The following is a 22666-nucleotide window of genomic DNA, read 5'->3' as shown; positions in this document are numbered from 1 at the left end:
ATGAGGTATTGAAGAAGAATTTGCTGACAATGAATCATAAAAAAGATGATGAAACATCTTCAAAAAGAGCCATCCCACAAAGGACCGAGTAGATGTTTGATGTGTAACATTTCCAACTAACTTGTTTTAGCGGGCAGGTATTCGTTTTAAAATGCAAATACAGTTCAGGGTTAAAGTGTGGGGTTTAGATCAGAAAACCATGTGTGAATCCAATAGCTAATATTTATTTACTAGCTATGCAAACGGGCAAGTTCCCTAGTCTCTCAGACCTCAATGCTCTCATTCTTAACACCATTGCTTGAATAAGATGATTTATAGGACCATCTGTGGTATAATATCTGACACCTAACAGCCACTCCACAACTGTCCATTCCTATTTCTTTTCTCTGAATTCATAGAAAGCAACTGGAATCAAAGTAGGACTTTCATTAGAAAATGGAAAGGGGCCAGAGGGCGCCTGGGTGGCTCAGTTGGTTAAGTGGCTGACTTCAGCTCAGGCCATGATCTCGTGGTTCATAACTTTCAGCCCTGTGTCTGGCTCTGTGCTGACAGCTCAGAGCCTGGAGCCTGCTTTGGATTCTGTGTCTCCCTCTCTCTCTGCCCCTCCCCTGTCTCTCTCTCTCTCTCAAAAATAAAACATTAAAAAAAATTTTTTTTAAGTATTGAACAAATACCACATTAATTAGAACCCTATTTACATATTTATTATTTGCTTGGAAGATTTATGTGAGATTTCTCTTTGAAGTTATTAGTGGTCTTGATGAAATGAAAGTTTAATTCTAAAAACCATGATTGAACTATACATTTTCACAGCGAGAACGGATTCAGCCAACACAAAGCCACAAGTGTTTTATTCACTCAGCTATGTGCCAGACTGATAGGCCTTTACCTAGAACTTGGCTCCAATGGAAAATGATCACAGGGGTCTTCCTTTATAGGGTACTAGGTGATATAATGCCAAGAGAACTCACCTCAACTCTGTGGCATATTGTGTTTGAAACAGGGAACTTAAGAAATCAACTTCGCAGCTAATGACCTACTAAAAAGAATAGAATGATAGAACGGAAAATATCCAGAGTCATTGTGGTCAAAGTTTATTTCACGAAACCGTTCCCTTCAGTTACATGCGCACGTATGTGCTTTTATGGTGAACCTGAACAAAAAGTTTTAGAGCTACTGCTGTGTATTCTGAGGCTGAAATTTGTAGCGTCCTGCAGGGGATAAGTAGTGAACCAGACAGGCCTTGTCCTCGTGGGCTTTACAGCTGAAGCGTAGGATAAAGGTCTGAACTGGCCTAGATTGAAGACTATAGGGAGAGGTGGAGCCGGAGAGGCGCATGAGACCAGTGGGCTTAAAAATATTAAGTTTCTTTTTCTCTTTTCTCAACTGCTGGCCAAACATTCTGGGGGCAAATCTGCTGGCTGATGAGAGAACACGTGACCCTGGATAGGTTATCTCATGAAAATGCAGTTTGTCCACGCAGTTTAGCTTGCCGTATCTCAAAGACGTTGTGTGGTCAAGGATGAAAGAAAACCTGGAAACACTAGGACTTCTGTGCTTGGAAAATATGAACAGGGTTGTGATTAAAGTCACTGAAGGAAGTAGATCAGCTGAACATTAAATCGTTTACATAAAGTCAAAGATAACTAAAATCTCAGGTGAAGTATTTAAGACTAAAAGGAAGTATTTTTTCACCCAGCAAGCTCTGACCATGTAAAACTTAATTCAAAAGGCGGAATTTGTGGGGCACCTGGCTGGCTCGGTTCAGAGATTGTGTAACTCTTGATCTTGGGGTTGCAAGTTCAAACCCTGCATTGGATGCACAGGTTACTTAAAAATAAGGTCTTAAAAAAAAAAAAAAAAAAGATAGAATTTATTGCAAAGGTTAACTTTGTAACAGTTGAAAATAGGAGACTCAGCCCAAATTGGTTAGCCTTCCTTCAATTAGGGAAATATTTATTGAGAGCTTGCTGGGCACGGCACTCGGACTCTGTGGGGAAGTAGAAGATAGTACATAGTTGGGCACAGGGAGCTTACAGTCTAGCTGCAAAGATAAATAACATCCTGGAAGCCCTGGAGACAAGCAAGGGCTCACAGTAGGGAACCAAAGGGGCAGAGTAAGGAGAGAAGGCCAGGTCCAGGCCCTACTGGGTAGCTCAGTGACCCTGGGCTGCTCTCAGAACTCTGAGCTTCTTTCGCTCCTTCTAAAAACCTGCGAGTGTGCTTGTGTACGTTCAAGAAAAGATGTGAAAATCTATAGCACAGTCCTGGCACATGGAAGATCCTAGATGAGTGTTTGTTGAACCTAAAGGGAGAGGGTTTTTATTTATCTGGGACAGAGGAAGTGGTATGAGGTAAAGCAAGAGTACTGTGTCTTACAGTATCACAAGAGTGTGCTGAAAAATAGAAATTAAAGACGAAAGGTAGGGCCCGAGTGAGAGAACTTCGAAAGCCAAGCTGAAAAATCTAAACAGATACAATAGGCAATAAAGAAGCATTATTTGTACTTAAGCAAAAAGGATCTTCTGCTATTTAATTATTCAAGGAATACCTATTAATCATTTATAGTGTGCCGGGCACTGCAGTTAGGATACTGGGAAAACAGTAGCCCCTGCCCTCAAGTGGCTTCACTCTGGCAAGAGAGAAGAGAATTATTGTTTTAGAGATGTTTTAGTTTATACAGATCCCACTCTAAAAAATGTAAGTACCATGAAGGCTAGGGTTTTTTCCTTTATTATTCTTATTTTTTATTTTAAAAGTTTTTTTTAATGTCTTATTTTTGAGAGAGAGCAAGAGTGGGGGAAAGGCAGAGAGAGAGGGAGAAGCAGACAGAGGATCTGAAGCTGGCAGCACAGAGCCCAATGCAGGGCTCAAACCCATGAACTGTGAAATCATGACCTGAGCCAAAGTTGGACACTTACCCAACTAAGCCACCCAGGCACCCCTTAAATTTATTTTTCTTTATTCATTTTTAAAGTAGGCTTCATACCCAATGTAGGGCTTGAACTCATGACCCTGAGATCTACTGACTGAGCCAACCAGGCACCCCTCCTTTTTTTTTTTTTTAACCTTTTTTGTTCACTAAGCGTCTAGAAAAGTGCCTGGCACAAAATTTGCACCATAAATATTTATTAACTTAATAGTTTAGATTTTGAATTCTTAAATAGTACAATGTCTTCAAGACTATTACATAATTAAGATATGGCTATTTGAGGGCACCTGGGTGGCTCAGTCGGTTAAGCATCCAACATCAGCTCAGGTCATGATCTCGCGGTTCACAAGTTTGAGTTGACAGCCCAGAGCCTAGAGCCTGCTTCAGATTCCGTGTCTCCTTCTTTCTCTGCCCCTCCCCTGTTCGTGCTCTGTCTCTGTCTCTCTCAAAAATGAACATAAAAAAACGTTTTTTTAAAGATATGGCTATTTTATAGGTTGAATGAGAAGAGTTCTGAGGAAGCAAATGTGGACTTTCAATCTCACTAAGAGTCCCAAGGTGATTAGTAAAATATCTGTACAATTCTAATGATGCCAATATATTCCAATTGTCCATATTATAGTGTAGGCTAAAAAATCTGGGAGCAGTGGAAAGTATGCTACTTTTTTCTATTGGCTTATTTCTCTTGTACATTTTTTATTGCCAAAAAAAACTTTAAATGTATGCATACTCTATTTTTAAATGATTAATGCCACATCATATTGAAAACTCTACAGGTTAAAAAGTAATATAAAAGATCACCTGAAATAAAAACAAACATACAAGAGAAGAAAAATATGGTTTTATGGGGCACCTGAGTGGCGTAGTTGGTTAAGTGTCCGACTCTTGATCTCAACTGAAGTCATGATCTCACAGTTTGTGAGTTCGGGCCGCATATCGGGCTCTGCACTGATGGTGTGGAGCCTGCTTGGGATTCTGTCTCTCCTTCTCTCTGACCCTCCCCTGCTTGTGCTCTCTTTCTCTCTCAAAATGAATAAATAAATAAATCATTTTTAAAAAAAGAAAAATATAGTTTTAGTTACAGCCTTTTGTATGGAAACTCTGTAGCATACTTGAGGAAAGATCTTTAAGTATTCCCTTCCCCCATTTTGTAGGACATAATCAATTATTCCATCTGCTCTTCTGGGTAACTTAGCATCTGCTAATTGACTAACATTCTTCCCTGAGTTTCCTGTAGCCATAGATGGTTCTAGAACATAAAAACAAAAGATATCTAAGAATAGCTTTCATAATACAAGTTTCCTTTAAATTATAGAGGAAAAAGGGAGGGGGTGGAGGGATGGGTTAAATAGGTGATGGGGATTAAGGAGTGCACTTGACGTGGGGAGCACAGGGTGATATATGGAATTGTTGAATCACGATATTATACACCTGAAACTAATATGATACTGTATGTTAACTAACTGGAGTTTAAATAAAAACTTTAAAAATAAATAAATAAATAATAAAGTATAGAGGGGGGAAAAAAAGAATCAATATTGACCAACTGGGAAGAACTAAATAAATATTTACATAGTCATAAATCATTTTAGTTTTCCCAGAGATTTTATGATGTTTTAAAGTATTAATATATAAAGCAGAAGCAATTAAGCAATTTAATACCAACAGAATTTATACTTCAGATGGGGGAAGAATGGATCATCTCAGTTTGTGGTCAGATACACAGATGCTTCCTGTTACTCTGTCCAGAACGATGTTAACATTAACCTCGGAGGAGGCCGTTAAGCCAGTCTTGAGCTGGAAATGGTAAGCATTGTGTTTCTCTCTATGGAGGAAGGAGGGAAGAATTATGTTACCTAAAATGTACAAGCAGCAAAGTTAGAGTACTTTATACAGTTATCACTGATGATGTGATAAAGCATCATTCAATCCACACCATATGTGTCCATCTCTCTGAAATAAAGCTGACAAAAAATTATAGGGGAAGAGACTCATGATACCATACTTAGAAAGCTCATGGAGGGGCCCCTTGGTGAAGCAGTCAGTTAAGCAACTAACTCTTGGTTTCGGCTCAGGTCATGATCTCATGGTTCATAAGTTTGAGCCCCGGGTCCTCTGCACTGACAGGGCAAAGCCTGTTTGTGATTCTCTCTCTCTCTCCTCCTCTCTCTCCCCACCCTCCCCCTGCTCATGCTTGCTCTCTCGAATTAAATAAACTTTGAAAAAAAAAAAAGAAAGCTCTTGTAAATACTCCATGTAGTCCATTTGTCCTTTTTTTTTTTTTTTTTTTTTTCCTATTAGAAGGGGGTTTCTATCTTGTCTGAATCAAACTGTTTGAATGGTGTGTTACTGAATTATTTTTTGGTTGCCTCTCTTTATCCTGACTTGAATTCAGAAAATTTCTGAAATGTTCATTCTTTTAAACCGTAAAAGGATTTTGTGTATTTGTTGTTTATGCCAACTCTTTAATTTGAAATAAAAAGAAAATTCAAAGAGCAAAGCAATAACCGCAAAAAGCCTCCACAATGTACTAAGTTGTCCAGATTTTCATTTTTGGATTATATCCATTCATAGTATTTGCTTTCATTAATCTGTATCAGCACATCAAAATCATTACAATGTTAAAGCACACTAAGTCTTCCAAAACATACCAACTCTTCCAAAATTAAGCTTTCTTAAAGGAAAATAGAACTACTAAAAAACAAACAGTAAGCGACTATTTCAGCTAAGAATCTGTTATTTATTTTTTTTAAAGTTTATTTTGAGAGAGAGAGAGAACATGAGTGGGAGAGGGGCAGGGAGAGACAGAGAATCCCAAGAGGACTTCATCATGACCTGAGCTAAACCAAGAGTCAGACACTTAACTGACTAAGCCACCCAGGCGCCCCTCAGCTAAGAATCCTAAAGTACCACTACAAACTCACTGTTTGTAACAACTGGAGAAACCAAGTTCTAGCAAGTGATTTGTTTCCGGTTACATAGCCTAGCCAGTTCTAGAGAGAAATGACTGTGTTTTGTTGTAGTTTTTGTTGTTAACTGCAGATTTCACCAGTTTACCACTAAAGTCCTTTTTCCACTCCAGACACTCAGTCTTTCCTTGTCTCTCATGATCTCAACTGTCTTGAAGAGTACTAGTCAGGCATTTTGTAGAATCTCTCTCCATTTGGGTTCCTCTTATGTTTTCCCATGATTAGATGAGTTAATTTATTTTAGGCAAGAAAATCTCGTATGCGATGTGTCCTTTTCAGAGCACCCTATTGGGGCATGATGTTGAGATATGTTATGGCTGCCTGTATAGTTTTCTTCCGCTGCCAGAGTAAATCACCACAGACCCAGTGCGGTAAGACACCACCCGCTTATTATCTCATGGATTCTGGAGGTGAGAAGTCGAGGCAAGTTGAAGCTGGGCTTCCTGCTCGGGGTCTCACAAGGCCGAAACTGAGGTGTCAGATGGCTGCATTCGCATGTGGAGCTCGTATCCTTCTTCCCGGTTCATGCAGGTTGTTGGCAGAATTCAGCTTCTTGGTTATAGAACTGACCTGTCTTCTGGCTATCTGGCAGCCAGGGATCACTTTCAGTTCCTAGAGGCCACTCTCAAGTTCTAGTTGTGTGGTGCCTCCACCTACAATGGCAGCAGGAGCACCTCCCAGACAATCCCTCTCACACCTCGAATCTCTGACTTCTAGGCCAAGATTTAAAAGACTCAGAAAGGGGCACCTGGCTGGATCAGTTGGGAGAGCATGGGACTCTTGATCTCCGAATTATAGGTTTGAGCCCCATGTTGGATATAGAGATTAGTTAAAAATAAAATCTTACAAAAAATAAATAAGTAAAATAAAAGGCACATATGATTAGGTCAGGCCCCAACCCATCATCTCCCTTTCTTAAAGTCAACAGTGTCACATAATATAACCTCATTACAGGATTTAAATCCATTATATTCACAGCCTGGAAGCAAGGCATATATATCAAAGGTAGCAAGGACAGAGGAAGTGAGCAGACATCTTAAAATTCTGCCCGCCACACTAGTGATTATTGATCTTGATTACTTGGTTAAGCTTCTTCTAGATTTCTCCACTGTAAAGTTATAATTATATTAAAAAAAATGTAATTTAAATATATCATGGGAGGGGCACATGGGTGGCTTGGTCGTTTAAGCATCCAACTTCCACTCAGGTCATGATCTCATGCTTTGTGAGTTTGAGCCCTGTGTTGGGCTCTGTGCTGACAGCTCAGAGCCTGGAGCCTGCTTCAGATTCTGTGTCTCCCTTTCTCTATGCCCCTCCCCTGCTCATGCTCTGTCTCTCTCTGTCTCAAAAATAAATAAAAAACAAAAAATTTAAAAAATAAATTAATAAATAAATAAGACAAAAAAATTTTTTTAATGTTATGGGAGACCTACTTTGAACTATGTAAATATTCTGCTTTTCCTCAAACTTTCTCACATTAATTTAATTTTTTCCCCCACATTAACATTCTTCAATGGAATTGTCCACTCTCCTCCATTTATGTATTTATGTATGTATTTATTTTATTATGGACTCATGCATATATATTTATACTTAATTTGGGGAGTTATAATCCAAATTATCATTATTTTGTTGTTCAACTTCCAGCTTTAGCCATTGATACCTTTTTCAGGTAGTGTCTGTACCCTTTTGACATACCCTCAATCTTTTTTGAGCACTTCTTCACTTTCTGATACCAAAAGATGCTCTAGATTCAATTATATTTTTTCCTACCCCAGCCCTGGAATAAATCACTTTTCCAAGGATAACTCCAGTTTTGTTTTGTTCATTTTTTCATTTTATTTATTTTTAAAGTAGATTCTATACCCAACATGGGGCTCGAACTTATGCCCTAAGATCAAGAGTTGCCTGCTCTACCGACTCAGCCAGCCAGACACCCTAAGATAACTCCAGCTTTAATCCAAGAGAACTAGAAGTAAATTTCAGTTTGTACTGACTAGAGATTAGTGTCTCCGTAAGTTAGGTGCAGATTAATGAATGTATAATAGAAACTTGCTGTCCTAACAAAGTGCCACAAATTTAGTGGCTTACAAAAACATGGTTTAGGGTCACCTGGGTTGCTCAGTCAGTTAAGTGTCTGACTCTTGATTTCAGCTCAGGTCATAATCTCATGGTTTGTGAGATCAAGCCCCACATTGGGCTCAGCACGGAGAGCATGGAGCCTGCTTGAGATTCTCTCTCTTTTCTTCTCTGTCTTGCTCTCTCTTTCCCTCCCCCTCCTTTCTCTCTCCCTCTCTCAAAAAATAAACTTAAAAAAATACAATAAAATGAAAACAACATAGATTTTTATCTTACAGTTCTGTGGGTCAGAAGTCCAAAATGGGTTTTACAGGGCTGAAATTAAGCTATCAGCAAGGTTGCATTTCTCTGGAGGCTCCAGGGGATATAATCTGTTTCCTTGCCTTTTCCAGCTTCTAGAAGCTACCTGAATTCCTTGACTCATGATCTCTTCCTATATCTTTAGAACCAACAGCACAGTGTCTTCCAGTCTCCTCTGTCTCTTGTCCTTCCTCCTGTCTCGCTGTATTAGGATCCTTCTGATTACATTGGGCCCCCACTCAGATAATTCAGAACAATCTCCCCATCTCAAGATCCTTAACTTAATCATACTTACAAAATTGATTTTGCCACGCAAGGTAACATATTCATATGTTCAGGAAATTAAGACACAGACATTTTGGGAGCCATCATTCAGCCTACCACATGAATATATTTAGACTAATTAATATATATGGGCTAATGGGACAATCAGGCCACATAAATCAAGCAAAAGGGAAATATCTCTTTAATAACAGGTCCCTTTTTATTTTTTCATAGCTCAGTAAGTCACTTTTTTAAAAATTGCAGTACGGGGGAGTCTGGGTGGCTCAGTCGGTTAAGCATCCGATTTCAGCTCAGGTCAAGATCTCACGGTTTGTGAGTTCAAGCTCCGCATTGGGCTCCATGCCAACAGCACAGAACCTGGAGCCTGCTTTGGATTCTGTGTCTCCCTCTCTGTCTGCCCCTCCCCCACTCACACTGTCTCTCTCTCTCTCTCTCTCTCTATAAAAAAAAATAAACAAACGTTAAGAAAAAGTACGAAAACACAAAATAAAATGTATTTAAAAATTTTTTTCAATAAAAAGTAAAAATTGCAATATGTTTGTAAATATGTCTAAATCCTTCATAAAAGTAAATGTCGGTAATCTTCCATTGGTAGGACATTGGTTTTGATTTGTCCTCCAGCAGGAGTGAAGAACTCTTGCTGATCCATCTATCTGTCTTCCTCCTCCATTTGCCACCAAGAGCACAGAATTTTACAGGATCATACACAGTTGTAAAAGCAATGATTATAATTTCCTATGATGCATTACTCTGTGGACCAAAGAGCTTGATTCATATAACCTGTATGCACTTTGCTGGTTGGGAATTACATTGCTGGAACTGAATGAAAAAAAAAAAAAAAAATTAAACATTCTCTTCATACTCTTGGCTTTAACTGTGAATTTACTTTTTATTCATGTATTTATTGAGCTAATGTTTGAATGCCTGACTGTGCAAGGCACTGCAATAGGTACTGGTGATGATTACTACTGGGCATGTAATAAATCATGATTCAAAATAGGGGATATTGCTTTTAGTAGCTAAACTTCAGGGAGTAATCCAGGTATCCAATATTTATATACTTATTTTCTGTCTGGAAGTTACTTCTAAAGACAAGGTTTCCCCATTCTTATTACTTTCAACTGACTAGAAATAAAATTTTTGATATAAAGCATTATGTGGAAAAAGCCATAAGGCTTTCTACTCTAGTCCTAAACTATAGATGGGTTGCATACTAAATCACAGACTTCTAAACACACATTTTTAAAAAAGTAATCTCTACACCCAACGTGGGGCTCAACTCACAACCCCAATATCAAGAGTTGGATGCTCTACCAAACTGAGCCAGCTAGGCATCCCTAAGTATACATTTTCATTCTTTCTTTTTAAAGGATGAAATAACAACTAACACTTATTAAGCACTACTCTTGCTTAGTGCTTTATATATATTATTTAGTTAACTCTACGAGGCAGGTGTAATTATCCTTGTCATTTCCATTTCAATAGGTAATAGTAATAGAAATGACATAGCTGATAAGTGGTCAAGCCAAGATTCAAATCTGGGCAATTAACTGATTCCAGAACTTTCTTTCTTAACACACAAATCAGTGTGTACATTAAAAAAAAAAATTTTTTTTTAACATTTATTCATTTTTTGAGAGAGAGAGAGAGAGAGACAGAGTGCGTGCAGGGGAGGAGCAAGAGAGAGGGAGACACAAAATCTGAAGCAGGCTCCAGGCTTAGCTGTCAGCACAGAGCCTGACGCAGGGCTCAAACTCACGAGCCGTGAGATCATTAGCTGAGCTAAGTCGGAGCTTAACCAACTGAGCCACCCAGGTACCCCACAAATTAGTGTGTACATTATCACATAGTGCTGCCACCCAGTAAATAGTGTTGGATATAATGACTGCCCCAAAAAGAGTGAACAGAAATTTTAGAAACAGCTTCAATGCTGCAAACGCTTAGTAAATCAAAGTCTTGTTGAGTACACACGCAATAACTAGAACTTAAGTTCATCATTGAGTTCGTTGTCTATTCGATAGCATGACTCAGAAAATATAGGTCCCAGCACAGTTATTCAGAATAAAGTAGAACTTCATACTAGTATCTGTTTTGCATTGGCAATTACTTTCCCATAACTGAGGAGGACTGCTGTCGAGTTGGGTATTTGTTGATTTATTTGTTATGATTTATTCAAACATTTATTTGAATGCTTGTGTCCCTTCAAAAATTATATGTTGAAATCCTAATGCCCAGTGTAATGATTTTAGGAGGTGGGACCTTTGGGAGGCGCTTCAGTCATGAGGATGGGGCTTTCACGGATGGGATCAGTGCTTTTATGAAAGAGACCTCAGGAGCCTTGTGCTCCCTTCTACCTTGTGAGGCACCGTAGGAGGTGGCAGTCTGCAACCTGGAAAGGGCCTTCACCAGAACCTAACCATGCTGGCACCCTGATGGTGGACTTCCAGGCCCTGGAACTGTGAAAAATAAATTTGTTCATGAGCTACCCAGTCCGTGGTATTTTTTTATAGCAACCCCAACAGACTAAAACAATATTATTTTTCCAGTTCTTGGGAAAATCCTGAAACTCTTGAGTATAAAAATTTTGGCTGCTTAGTGATAAATTCTTTAAAAATATTCTAATCTGGGGCACCTGGGTGGCTTAGTTGGTTAAGTGTCTCAGGTCATGAGCTCACGGTTCATGAGTTGGAACCCGTGTTGGGCTCTGTGCTGACAGCTCAGAGCCTGGAACCTGCTTCAGATTCTGTGTCTCCCCTCTCTCTCTGCCACTCCCCCCCTTGCATTCTGTCTCTCTCTCTCTCAAAAATAAGTAAATGTTAAAAATTTTATATATATATATATATATATATATATATATATATATATATATATATTCTATCTATCCCTAATTAGAAAGAATGTTTTTCATGTTTATTTCTACATTTGAGTACATACATGTGTCATTCATAGAAAGGTATAGTTTTCTATTCCAAAACACCTAAGTGTAAAATATTTTCATATTAGGAGTCTGGGTGGCTCAGTCAGTTAAGTATCCGACCCTGGATTTTAGCTCAGGTCATGATCATACAATCATGAGGCTGAAATTGGGCTCTGCACTGGGCATGGAGGCCAAGATTCTCTTTCTCCCTCTGCCCTTCCCCTGTTCATACATGTGCTAAAAATAAATAAATAATATTTCCATGTTGAAGTTGGTAGATATTTCCTAACTTAGTTTAAAAAATATATAAATCTAGGGGTGCCTAGCTGGCTCAGTCAATAGAGCAAGCAACTCTTGATCTCAGGGTCGTGAGTTTGAGCCCCAGTTGGGCATAGAGCTTACTTAAAAAAATAAAATAAATACACACACACACACACACAAAGTTGGAAAAGAGGGAAAATGGATTCAATTTATATCCACATTTGTACAAATATTTGAAATATGGATACACTCAACAAGAAAGAACATTATTCAAGATAATTGAAAGTTTTAGAATAAAATAGGAGATGAAATTTATAAAAAGTGACTTATATAGTCCAGTAAAATACACATAATCTAAGATATAATTTGAAAGTTTTGTCAGCATATATATGACTACATATGACTAATTTATACTAGATTGCTAATCACTTGGAAGTGATTCACAAATAGGGTTGTCTATCAACAAATTTAAAGAAATGGAAGATAGTATCCTGAAGGACCAATAAATTATACAGCATAAGGGTTACTAGTTAATAAATGGATTATTTTTCTACATTTTTCTATTTTCCAAATTTATAGAGAGGCAGTTACTCAACATTTGACAACCTAGATAACTTCAGACTCTGCTCTGGGTGATTTGCTTATTAGTTTACCCAAGACCAAAATTTAAGACCTTAAGCCATATTATGAACATAGTTCTCCTAAAGAAGACATAGATATTCATTATTTAGGGGAAAAACAAAGTGCTAAAAATTCTTTTCTTTTTTTTTTTTTTTTTAAAGGACGTTTGTATTAGCTTTGGAAAATTGATGACCAGCATTGGAAACTTTGTTCAGGGCACTTGGGTGGTTCAGTCAGTTAAGCATCCAACTCTTAGTTTTGGTTCAGGTCATGATCTCACAACGAGCTCCATGTCAGGCTCTGCACTGACAACAGGAAGCCTACTTGAGATTCTCCCCCTTCCTCTCTCTCTGCTCCTACCCTGCTAGCTTGCTCTCTTCCTCAAAATAAATAAACTTAAAAAAAGAAAGAAAACTTTGTTCATTAATTTATTCATAAAATATTTATAGTAAGCCTACCTGATAAAAGTATACTAAGACTTATACAGATGGTCACACACAATAAATGGTTGAGAAATTATTGTCTCTGCCCGAGTTTCTAATGCACATGTATGAGTGAAGCACATGTATGCATTTAGTGACCCAAAAGATACCAGATCTCAATTTCCTAATGGGCCCTATAGTTCTCTCCCCTGGTTCCTAGATAGGTATCCCTCCATTATAAGTGTTCTTAATGATATATATGAACAATGTATACATTCATATTTGTGTCTCTAAACCCATACGTGGGAGATAAAGTAAGTAGTACTTAATGTCCCCATTTTACAGATCAAAAAAAAAAAAAATCAAATACCTTGTCATTTATTTATTTATTTATTTATTTTTTATTAAAAAAAAATTTTTTTAACGTTTTTTTAATTTATTTTTGAGACAGAGACAGAGCATGAACGGGGCAGGGGCAGAGAGAGAGGGAGACACAGAATCGGAAGCAGGCTCCAGGCTCTGAGCCATCAGCCCAGAGCCCGACGCGGGGCTCGAACTCACGGACTGCGAGATCGTGACCTGAGCTGAAGTCGGACGTTCAACCGACTGAGCCACCCAGGCACCCCAAAGACCTTGTCATTTAATTCAATCACTGAACTACCATGACCCAGGCCCCAGTCTAGGGCTCTTCGGCTTGCAATTTACTTGTGTGCACTCCTAATCAAATAACAGCAATGATAGGAGGAAAGGACCACTTAGATAATCACTCCCTCAGATAAAGGACTAAGATGACTTTCTAGTACTTCTGCTAGTAAATTTTTATTTTATTTTCTATTTTATTTTTTAATAAGATTTATTTTATTTACTTATTTTTAAATTGTTTATTTTTGAGAGAGAGAGAGAGAGCAAGCAGGGGAGGAGCAGAGATAGGAAGACAGAGGATCCAAAGTGGTTGCTATGCTGATAGCAGGGAGCCCGATGTGGGGCTCCAACTCATGACAAGATCACTAACCTGAGCTGAAGTCAGATGCTCAACCAGCTGAGCCACCCAGATGTCCTGCTAGTAAAAATTCAAATACCGTAAGAGGACAGCATGTTGCCTCTGATAAAAATGCTGCCTCCCCCAAACAAATGATACATTTGGAGGAGAAACTTTTCCTGTTCAAATAAAAGTGTGTTGCTCTTTGACCTCATAATGTCATTTCAAGGAATTTGTCCTTACTGATATACTTAGAAAATGGGGCACCTGGGTGGCTCAGTCAGTTGAGCATCCACCTCTTAATTTCAGCTCAGGTCATGATCCCAAGGTTGAGGGATCAAGCCTCACATCAGGTTCCATGCTGAGCATGGAGCCTGCTTGGGATTCTCTCTTTCTCTCCCTCTATCCCTCTCCTGTAGTCGTGCCCTCTCTCTCTCAAAAAAAAAAAAAAAAAAAAAAAAAAAAAAGTAAATATTTATGTACTAGGGTATTCATTACTGCATTATCTATATTAAAAAAAAAATCTGGGGCGCCTGGGTGGCGCAGTCGGTTAAGCGTCCGACTTCAGCCAGGTCACGATCTCGTGGTCTGTGAGTTCGAGCCCCGCGTCAGGCTCTGGGCTGAAGGCTCAGAGCCTGGAGCCTGTTTCAGATTCTGTGTCTCCCTCTCTCTCTGCCCCTCCCCCGTTCATGCTCTGTCTTTCTCTGTCCCAAAAATAAATAAAAAACGTTGAAAAAAAATTAAAAAAAAAAAAATCTAAAGGAATCTAGAGAAAGGCCTAAATATCCCATCAACAGGGAAGAACTATAGCATAGTGGTTAAGAATTGCCTAGATTCCAATCCCATCTGCACAATTTACTAGCTATGTGATCATGGACAAATTACCCCACTGTGCTTTTGGTTTACCAAAAGCTAATAATAGAATTTACTTCATTGGGCTATGATACTTAGAACAGTGCCGAACCCACAGTATATGCTCAATACATTTTAGCTATCATTATGGATAGGAATTGGGATAGATTTTGGTAGAGGCACACAATGGATGACTAAGTAACTAGTAAACTAGTAAAGAGAACCCTATATACTCTACTTAACCAGAAAGCAATCTCTGCCAACTTAGTCTCCCTCCAATGCCTAAGAAAAAAATTTAGCTAAACTTAAGTTGGCTAAACTTAGCACATATATACTGAAGAACAAAGAGTAAATTCTTTGAACTCTGGTGGAAAAAGGATTTGGGGGTTTTGGAGAAGGAAGGTGAGAAGCTTTGGAGAAACTGGAGTGTGAGGAGAGAAGAGGGTAGCCAACATTTTTTTTTTTTTTTTTTAATTTTTTTTTCAACGTTTTTTATTTATTTTTGGGACAGAGAGAGACAGAGCATGAACGGGGGAGGGGCAGAGAGAGAGGGAGACACAGAATCGGAAACAGGCTCCAGGCTCCGAGCCATCAGCCCAGAGCCTGACGCGGGGCTCGAACTCACAGACCGCGAGATCGTGACCTTTTCTCTTTTTTTTTTTTTTTTTTTTTTTAACATTTTTGATGCATTAGCTTTGTGAGTGGGTTCAGGAGAGAAAAGCGACCAGGGAAAGAACTAGGGGCCTTATTAGAAATTGAGATTGGTATCTTTTTGGTCACTAATTGCATCCATGTGCTTTACCACATCAGAAACTCTTAGCAGAGACAATAATTTCTCAACTGTTTATTGTGTGTAATCATGCTGAGTCAGAGAGTGAGTCAATGCAGCTCTCTGGGAGGGAGGTACTCACATGGGAAAAGGAATGACCTCTTCTGGGCAGATAGGCCAGTTTAGGAAAATTCCTTGCCCATGCCCTAATCATTGTATCTTGGTGCCCGGGAAAAATTACCTATTATTCCCAAGAATGAGCAGTTGAGTTGTTCTACTCACCCTTGAGGATCAGGCATAATAACTCAAGTTAACATCAGATGTTCACATATACAGAGCACGTTGGGTACTGCCCAGGGAATAAAATTGAATAGGCACAGTTCTTGCCTAGTAACCTTAATTGTCAAGCTATTAAGGATATTAGCAGGTGACTGTTAAAAGCACAGAAGCTCCTAATAATCTCTTTAGTAGTTCACCTGGCAGAAAAGTTTCCTACCCCTCTTAGGGTGTTTTTCATTTTCCTTGTTAAAATTGCTTTTCTTGGGGCACCTCTGTGCTGACAGCTTAAAGCCTGGAGCCTGCTTCAGATCCTCTGTCTCCCTCTCTCTGCCCCTCCCCTGCTTGCACTCTGTCTCTCTCTCTCTCTCAAAAATAAATAAACATTAAAAAAATTTTAATTGCTTTTCTTGCACAGGAACTTAATGAACTAAACCATAAAACATGAATGGAAGAACTAATTCTCATCAAAAAGTTCACAGTAGAATAAGATGTGGATTCTTAAGACTCAAATATATTATTGAAAATGATTACGTATCTCTTTTCTGGCCATCAATAGGTTTATACAGGGCACCGCATGTTCCTAAAACCATTCCCTTACAAGATATTTGTCCTAATATTCCAGTTTCAGATGAGGGTTTTACCAAAGGGCAATACATTTTCTATACCGAGTCACAGTGAAGGAAAGATGCAGAGTACAGGGGAGGACAATGATAAATTGGAACTGGTAGAAAATGCATCTCAAGTATAAGTGGGAACGACATGAGAGGGAAATAATAGGTAAGAACACTTGAGGCAAACCACTAGAGATAGAGTGAAAGGAATATGGAACACATCTCATCTCCTATGGAACAAAAGGTTTAAAGGGAGATGGACACGCACATTGGCTGGTAAAGTGGATAAAGGAGAGGGCATAGGTCACAAGAGTGAGGACACACACAGGAGTTACTGAGGAATAACCCCAATTTCCCAAGGGAATGCTGCTGCCCAGGGATACACTACCCTTCCTTATCATTCCCTCCGGGTTTGCAGGTACAAAACAAGCCCCAACCCATCAAGAGGTGTGGCTGTTTAGTTCCTGCTTCTAAGTAAATAATACATTTCCACTTCATGTTTTATGGGAATTGTAGTTTGAGATTTGGGGAGCTAAAGGAAGGCATATGTTATCTTATTACTTAACTTTATCTACATAATGTTGCCCTTCAGATAGAGACCAGGTTGCTTCCAGTCTTTTTTTTTTTTTTTTTTTAATGTTTATTTTTCAAAGACAGAGTACGAGTGGAGGAGGGGTAGAGAGGGAGACACAGAATCCAAAGCAGGCTCCAGGCTCTGAGCTGTCAGCACAGAACCCGACTGGGGGCTCGAACCCATGAACCATGAGATCATGACCTGAGCCAAGTCAGACACTTAACCAACTGAGCCACCCAGGCGCCCCAGGTTGCTTCCAGTCTTAAAAAAAGAAACGAAACAGGCAAAAAATGTGTGGCCCTTATTCTTCTTGACAGGGGAAAAGGAGATTAATGAAATTTAGTCATGCTTTACTGCTCCTTTTAGATTTCCAACATTATCCCAGGCCTTTCCAGCAGCAAAGTAGATGCTTCTATTCTAGAACAATGGGGTGAGGTCACCCTATCCCTAGGAATACGAGGAAAATCCCAAAATCTTGGAAGAGTTTAAAGATCTCAGTATGCTCAGTTCCTGTCCTAGTTTGCCTTTGTGATTACAAAACTTTCTTTTTTGGGGGTGTCTGGGTGGCTCAGTCAGTTAAGCATCTAACTTTGGCTCAGATCATGATCTCATGGCTCCTGGGTTCAAGCCCTGTGTCGGGCTCTGTGCTGACAGCTCAGAGCCTGGATGCTGCTTCAGATTCTGCCGCCCTCTTTCTCTGCCCTCCCTGTCTCATGCTCTGTCTCTCTCAAAAATTATAAATAAACATTAAAAAAAAAAAAATTAAAAACCCAACTTTCTTTTTTTAATTCAGAAAAAAATTAATATACAGTAGACTGTTGGCAGAGAGGTTACTTATCCTGCTGAATAATGTAGTAAATCCTTTAAATGGAAATGGAATGGAAGTCCCTAGAAAACTACAGTTCGGGGTCCACTGTGGTGCTCAAACTGTGATACTAAATATGTCACCTGAGGAACACTACTTCGTTTGGACCTAGTACTTACCAATCTATAGCACCCCAGCCTGGACAATCTGCAAGCAACCTAACAAAGACTCATTTCCTCCTATAAATAACCTTAAGCCCACAAAGAACATTTCAGTTACATATGCCAAGGATCCTGAGCTATATTTAAAAGCTTAAAGAATTTGAGCCAAAGGGAAGGGCCTCAATGCTATCTAGTATATAACAAGACACTTACCAACTCTGTAATGGATACAAAAGTACTAGAGTTGTGTATGTAGTAAGTAATTAGAAAATAGTTATGGATTAATTGATATATTATAGAAACTTCATTTTATAGTTGTTAATGGTCTCTGGCTTTCCTTCTCTCTCTCTCTATTTCCCTCTTCACTGCTGTGGTACAGACTCGGGACCTATGGCAGGAACTAATTGTCCCTCAATATTCACCCTTGTGGCAGTTTTAATTCTTTGACACTCCTCCCATGGGATGTATGTTTCCTCCTCCTGAATCTGGGTGCACTCTAAGACTGTGGACAGTGGAAGTGATGCTATAGAACTTCCAAGGGTAAGTCATAAAAAACCTTGCGGCTTCCTCATTGGTCTCCAGGAATGCTCTTGCTCTTGGAGCCCTGAACACTCTACGATTATCCTGAGACTGTCATGCTAAATAGGCCACAAGAGATGCTCTTGAAGACAATCCCATCTGAAACTGTCCTTCTAGCATTCCAGCCCAGGAGCCAAACTTGTGAGTGAAGACACTATCTGGGAACGGAGTCTTCCCGCCACAGGTGCTCCAGCCCCAAGCTGTTTCAGTCATCTTGTAGAATTCCATTCATCCAGCTGAGGATCCAGCCTTATGGAACACAGATCGATCACCCCATCTCTACTGTGCCCTTTCTGTACTTTGCACTCATGGAGTCATCTCATAAGCATAGTAAGATAGTTGTTGTTTTATATAATTAAGTTTTAGGGTAGTTTGTTAGACAGCAAAAAATAACTAGAACACCATCTCTTAGAATCTTTGTTTTAGGGGCACCTGGATGGCTCAGTTGGTTAAGTGTCTGACACTTGATTTGGGCTCAGGTCATGATCTCATGGTTTGTGGGACTGAGCCCCACATTGGGCTCCATGCTGACAGCATGGGGCCTGCTTAGGATTCTCTCTCTCTGCCCCTCTCCTGATCCTGCTTGCTCTCTCTCTCTCTCTCTCAAAACTAACTAAATTGGAATCTGTTTTAGTTAGGTAGATGGCTTTAGTTGGGTATATTTCCCAGCCTCCTCTCTTGCAGATGAATGTGGCTATTAAGTCTTACCTATAATATATGAGTGGAAATGATGCAATTTCTACGTCAAGTCAATAAAATGTTAAAAGGCAGGGTGCCTGGGTGACTCAGTCGGTTGAGTAGCCAACTCTTGATTTAGCTCAGATCATGATCCCAGGGTTGTGGGATCCAGCCCCACATCAGGCTCCACGCTGAGCGTGGGGCCTGCCTGAGACTTTCTCTCTTTCTTCCCTTCTTTCCAATTTACACACTCTCTCTCTAAAAAATAAAGTAATAAAATAAAATAAAACTCTACTTCCTCTCTCTCATCCATCCATGTCTTGCTGGCTGAAACAGTGATAATTGGAGCAGCTATCTAGGATACATAGATATTCCGGATGGCTATCACAGACTGGATTCCCCACGTAGCAGACTCTGAGAAGAGTTTAGTGTACAGAATATTTATTTAATTTTTTTTAACGTTTATTTATTATTGAGAGACAGAGAGACACAGAGCATGAGCAGGGGAGGGGTAGAGAGAGGAGGAGACACAGAATTCAAAGCAGGTTCCAGGCTCTCAGCTGTCAGCACAGAGCCCAACACGGGGCTCAAACCCACAAACTGTGAGATCGTGACCTGAGCCGAAGTCTGTTGCCCAACCAACTGAGCCACCCAGGCACCCCAGTGTACAGAATATTTATTAAGGAGTTTCCTGAAGGTCAACACCTGTTAAGGAGGGAAAGAAAACAGGAATGGGCAGAGGGAAAGGCTGAGCTGTAGTGCAGGCCCAATGACAATCTCATCCAAACCCACAAAGAGCTCAGAAGCTAAGATATAAGAAAGCCCTTTAGAGTTGTCCTCCAGTGGATCTAGAAGGTCAGGCCTTTACACTCCCACATGGGTCAGTCATTGTATGTGAGTCATCCTACCATATGCTTTTGCTAGGTTATAATTACAGCATATTAGTGATCTATTATTACATAACAAAATAACCCAAAACTTAGTGGCTAAAAACAACAAACATTTAGTACCTCAGTTTCTGTGTGTCAGGAATCTGGAAGTCTATGGGTTATAGCCATCTCAACTGGGGGCCAAAGGGTTCAGCTTACTCAAGTGGTTGCTGAATCCTTAGCTGATGACTGCTGGTTCCTTAGCACATGGTCCTTTTCATAGGCTGCCTATGTGTCCTCTCAACACGGTAGGTGGTGATCTGAGAGGGAGAGAATAAGAGAACATCCAAGATGAAAGCCAGTCTTTTAAAAACCTAATCTCAGCAGGGACATCCCTACTGATTACAAGTGAATCAGTAAATCCAGCCCACACTTAAGGAGAGGGGATTACATAAGGACATATGGGCATGAATCCCAACAGGCAGGGATGGTGGGGGTCATTTTCAAGGCTGCCTACCACACATAACATGCGCATAATTTTGTATCCTATTTTTAGTTGTCATCGACTTTGATGTTTTGTTTCACTACATATTCATTAAAAAAAACCTTTTTTTTAATGTTTATTTTTGAGAGATACACTGCGAGCAGGGTAGGGACAGAGAGAGGGGAGACACAGAATTCAAAGCAGGCTCCAGGCTCTGAGCTGTTAGCACAGAGCCCAACGTGGGGCTTGAACTCGTGAACCACAAGATCATGATCTGAGCTGCAGTTGATACTTAACTGACTGAGCTACCCAGGTGCTGCTACATATTCTTCATTTAAATAAGAGTGTTGGGGTACCTGGGTGGCTCAGTTTGTTAAGCACCCGACTTCGGCTCAGGTCATGATCACACAGCTTGTGGGTTTGAGCCCCATGTCAGGTTCTGTGCTGACAGCTCAGAGCCTGGAGCCTGCTTCAGATTCTGTGTTCCTCTTTCTCTCTGCCCCTCCCTCACTCGCACTCTTGTCTCTCAAAAAATGAATGTTAAAAAAAAAAATAGTAAAAAACCCAGCTGTTTCTAATTAAAAAACCTGCCTCTAATTTGTCCTTAATTCTCTATTTCCACAATTACAAAATGCATATGTAATACTAGATTTCTTTCTATAGTCCTTTCCAGATCCAAAATTATATGCTTCCAAATAAATGTTATTCATCTTGTGATCTCTTTACATACCAATTCAAATTAAATATTATAAACTAATGACTAGTCGTAAACCACCCATTTGCCATGTTTTTCAATACCAACATATGCTTTGTAGTGTAAGTTATTTTTGAAATATTAAGATGTCAAAGATCTTGAATATCAGTCATAGGTAAATCAATCTTCAAAGTTTTTCAATGGTAAAATTCACAAATACTTTAAGCAAAAGGTATTTGTTTCCAAGATCCTTGTTCTCTTAAAATCTAGACCTGAGATCTAGTCATAGTGTTCTCATTAACATGGTCTCTTAGGCTAAATTAAACAAAATAAAGTACTATGCAATTAAGATATTTTAAAATATTCGTTATTAAAAAATTATTAGGGAGTTACTAGCGATCTTCATCATTATTAAAAGGTGGCCATTTTTGTCTCTCTATATTTTTTTCCAATAGATCTTTATCAGATTTTTTCCCACTCGTTTCCAAAAGTTGAGTCAATCACTAACAAGGTCTAGGCATGCTAAGACACGACTAGCCTCACCAAATGTCCTAAAAAAAATAGCCTGTAATATTAATGTGTATCATAATTTCTATTTGAACCCTCATTTTCACAGCCATACAAGACCTTTGCTACCAACAGATTTGTAGTATTACCAGGGACATCTTAACAGTAGTCATGACATGTTAACATTAAAAAAACAAAAAAACAAAAAAAAAAAAACACCTCTTAGCACTGCTTTCTTTTCTCATGTGTTGAATAGTGGCAGTGTAATTGGCTAGAGTAACAATAAGGCTGAGTTTATATTAGCTAGAAGTTTATGTTGGCAAAAGGATCCACTGGCCTCCTTTGTGCACATCAATAGCTCTGACCCTCTATTACCTTACTATCTATCTTACTACCCTTACTTTACTAGCAAGTATTTTCCCCCTCTTCTGATAGCATTGTTTTTATGGTTTTGCTCTTAGAAGTAATCTCTTTTAAGGGTTAGAGCGCAACAGTTAGTAAATCTACTTGACTGGTAAAAGTTCTATCAAAATAAGCAGAGTTCTACATAATAAATTTCACAACCTTGGTGGACGGTCTGTAGTAGCAGTGTTTTGTTGATTAGGTTGACCTTGGATAAGTCAATTTAATTCCTTGGAGCCTTAGGAAAGGAATGCATTTCTTTAGAAAAATGTAAGCTGGAGGTTATATTAGGCATGACTTTCATAATCAATAGTCTGAGTTTTTCACTTGATTCATTTAGAATGGAACTTTTAATTTTAGGATAAAGAACTTCCATGGGGGTGCCTGGCTGGCTCAGTCAGTAGAGTGACTCCTGAACTCTTGTGAGTTCAAGCCCCATGTTGGGCAGGGCACAGAGTTTAAAAAAAAAAAGAATTCCCACGGATGGTTCACTGCAACCTCCTGAAACTGAGCAAAATTTTGAGTACACGTTTTCCTCTAATAATGGTCTTCAGTTATTGAGCACATTGAACATTTACTATGTGTCAGGAAGAAAGCTAAGAGTTTCATAGGTTTTCTGACCTACTCCTCAAAACAA

General features: G+C 39.3%; 1 long non-coding RNA gene across 1 annotated transcript; it reads right to left on the bottom strand.

Annotated features, from left to right (window-relative positions):
• Positions 1 to 3115: 3115 nt before the first annotated feature.
• LOC109265175 (uncharacterized) lies at positions 3116 to 22368 on the bottom strand. The gene is made up of 2 exons (XR_002079065.2): positions 20084 to 22368; positions 3116 to 4757 (listed from the first exon to the last, which is right to left on the bottom strand). It is a non-coding gene; the product is annotated as an uncharacterized LOC109265175 (long non-coding RNA).
• Between the last annotated feature and the right edge of the window lie 298 nt (positions 22369 to 22666).

This window comes from Panthera pardus, unplaced genomic scaffold (genome assembly GCF_024362965.1).
Source record: "Panthera pardus isolate Hobbes unplaced genomic scaffold, ASM2436296v1 HiC_scaffold_10, whole genome shotgun sequence".
In the NCBI taxonomy this organism is placed as follows: Eukaryota; Metazoa; Chordata; class Mammalia; order Carnivora; family Felidae; genus Panthera; species Panthera pardus.
The sequence above is the reverse complement of the archived record's forward strand: the minus strand, read 5'-3'. Positions and strand labels throughout refer to the sequence as shown.